The sequence below is a fragment of the Tiliqua scincoides genome, chromosome 11 (assembly GCF_035046505.1).
Source record: "Tiliqua scincoides isolate rTilSci1 chromosome 11, rTilSci1.hap2, whole genome shotgun sequence".
In the NCBI taxonomy this organism is placed as follows: domain Eukaryota; kingdom Metazoa; phylum Chordata; class Lepidosauria; order Squamata; family Scincidae; genus Tiliqua; species Tiliqua scincoides.
In genome coordinates, this window is record NC_089831.1 from 20,605,398 (window position 1) to 20,607,969 (window position 2,572).

Here is a 2,572-nt window from a genome sequence, read left to right on the forward strand (position 1 = left end):
GCTTCAGGAGTCAACCTCCAGGCAAAATCCAGAGCCGGAGTCCCTGAGGCAGTTCATGGCTGAACACAGTCACGTTCTGGCAACTCCTGCGACGCCGCTGGAACCAACCGTATTGGCCTTTCCATTGGACCATTTAAGCGACGTGGAGAGGGGGGATTTGCTGTATGGGAAACAGCCTATCCTCCATACCTACTTTACCCAGGCTTCACGCACTGGAGAGGAAACTCTGTTCCAGAACCACTATTCAGAGCGTGACACCATAGTCTTCCGAGACTGAAGGATGCCAACAACTATCAGCTTCATAAGAATGGACCCTCCATGTTCAGGAGTAGTCATGTAACCCGTAAGAGCAAAGGGTAAAAAAAAAAAAAAAGGAGTCCTGCTTGAACACAGACATACACAAACCATCCCCAAAGAAAGATAGAGAAGCCGTGGCTGCTTTATTTCCGCCCACCACCTTTGTTCAGAGGAACCAGGTTGGCTCTCGCCTCCCTGCATTTAATTGGCATTAAAGATTAAAGAGCAGATTACCAAAAGCAATCACAAAGAATCCACTTGTCTATATCTCACAACAACTCGCAAGCAGTTTGATATTTACTGTCAGCTGGCATTTAATTACAGTGCCAGATTCAGAGAATATAATTGACAGAGCGCTGAGGACTAATTCTTGAAAAGAGATGCTTTTCACCATGCTACAATGTGCCGGCTAATTGAAGGAAACTTCCCTCTTTTATGCATAGCCTGGAGACGAGCTGGGCTCCTTCTCGAATCTTCAGCTCTTCTCATCTTCACAACTGGAGCTCTCTGGAGAGGGATTTTGACCAGAGGGGGGAACGAACACACACACACACCAGAATTCTCACAGCACAATCCTAGGCATGTCTCCTCAGAAGCAAGTCCCATTGTGTTTACTGAGACTTACTCCCGAGAAAATGTCTAGGATTTCAGCCTTGTGGCATAATCCTAATCTTATTTTCTGCTGGCTGGAAGGCCTGTGCTGTCCCTCCAGGCTGGATACAGAGACTACACTGAGAGGTAGAGACTGAGCAGGTAAGGTACTGCTGGGCACTGGGATAGTGTAACAAAGAAAGGGGAGGGGAGGGAGGAGGTCAATCGGGCCTGGGAGGGAGCTCTAGCCTATGCCGAATCCCATCCCTATCCTGGTTCTGAAAGTCTGACATGGGGCTTTTCCGACTCGCCAGTGATTTCACTGGCACTGATCCAAGTAGCCCCATTGTGAAGGCTGGGGGTCTATGCAGAGTAAGGGAACAAATGTTCCATTATTCTGAGGAGTCCTCCAGTCTGCTCAATTCCAATGCTGGATACAGTGTGGGCCATATAGCGCTGCTGCTCCAGCACAACTCTATGCAAGTTAACTCAGAAGTGTCCACTGTGACCAATGGGATTTACTCACAGAAAAGTGTGCACAGGATTGCAGCCTTAGGGTCCAATGCTATCCAACTTTCCAGCGCTGATGCAGCCGTGCCAACAGGGCGTGTGCTGCATACTGTGTGGGGGGGGGCACCATGGAAACCTCCTCAAGGTAAGAGAAATCTGTCTGCATTGTGGCTGCATCAGTGTTGGAAAGTTGGACAGGATAGGGTGCCAATAGCCCAATCCTAAGCGTGTCTACTCAGAAATAAGTCCCTTTATAGTCAATGGGGCTTACTCCCAGGTAAGTATTGCACACTTAGTCATTTTGCAATGAGGTACTATCCCCAACTTGATAGTTTGTAGTATGATCCCTGGACATGATTACTCAGAAGTAAATTCAGTTGAACAGGGTTTCATTCAAAGGAAATTATGCATAGGAAATTCAGCTGAAGGAGAATCAGGTGTTACTAAAATACAGCTGGACAATATCTAAAAAAAAAAAATCCATGGAAATTTATTTCTTTTATTTAGGGTTAATACCCCATCTCTTGAAGAAATGGTTCTGCAGGTGCCTGATCTTGTCTGATCTTAGAAGCTAAGCAGGGTCAGGCCTGGTTAGTACTTGGATGGGAGACCGCCTGGGAATACTGGGTGCTGTAGGCTTATACCATAGTCTTTTGAGACTGAAGGTTGCCAACCATCTCCCTATACTGAACACTATCTCCCGATCTTGTCTGATCTCGGAAGCTAAGCAGGGTCAGGCCTGGTTAGTACTTGGATGGGAGACCACCTGGGAATACCGGGTGCTGTAGGCTTATACCATAGTCTTTTGAGACTGAAGGTTGCCAACCAAGGCAGCTTACAATGAATTGCAGAAATAGTGATTTAAAAACAAACTGACCTGTTCACATGCACAACTCAAAAGCCAGTGGGCAAAGACTAGAGGGTGCTTCCCTTGGCTCCTGCAGTCCCCAGACCACTGGTAATTTCAACTGAGCAATCAAGATGTTTTCCCTAGTTAGCCATAAACAAATCAGAGCCCATCAGTAGATATATGAAAGTAGGATGTTTCACTCTCTGTATCTAGAACAGAATGTTCTTTTTGGCTTCAGAGGGGTAACACAGATTCCCTGCAACATCCACCCTGGCTAATGGCAGGGGGAAGCTGGTTTCCCTCTTGCTAAGAAGTTCATCCTGG

General features: G+C 46.8%; 1 pseudogene; it reads left to right on the top strand.

The window, feature by feature from the left end:
• The first annotated feature begins 2,066 nt into the window (after positions 1-2,066).
• On the top strand, positions 2,067-2,189 carry LOC136662773 (5S ribosomal RNA; annotated as a pseudogene).
• The last annotated feature ends 383 nt before the right edge of the window (positions 2,190-2,572 follow it).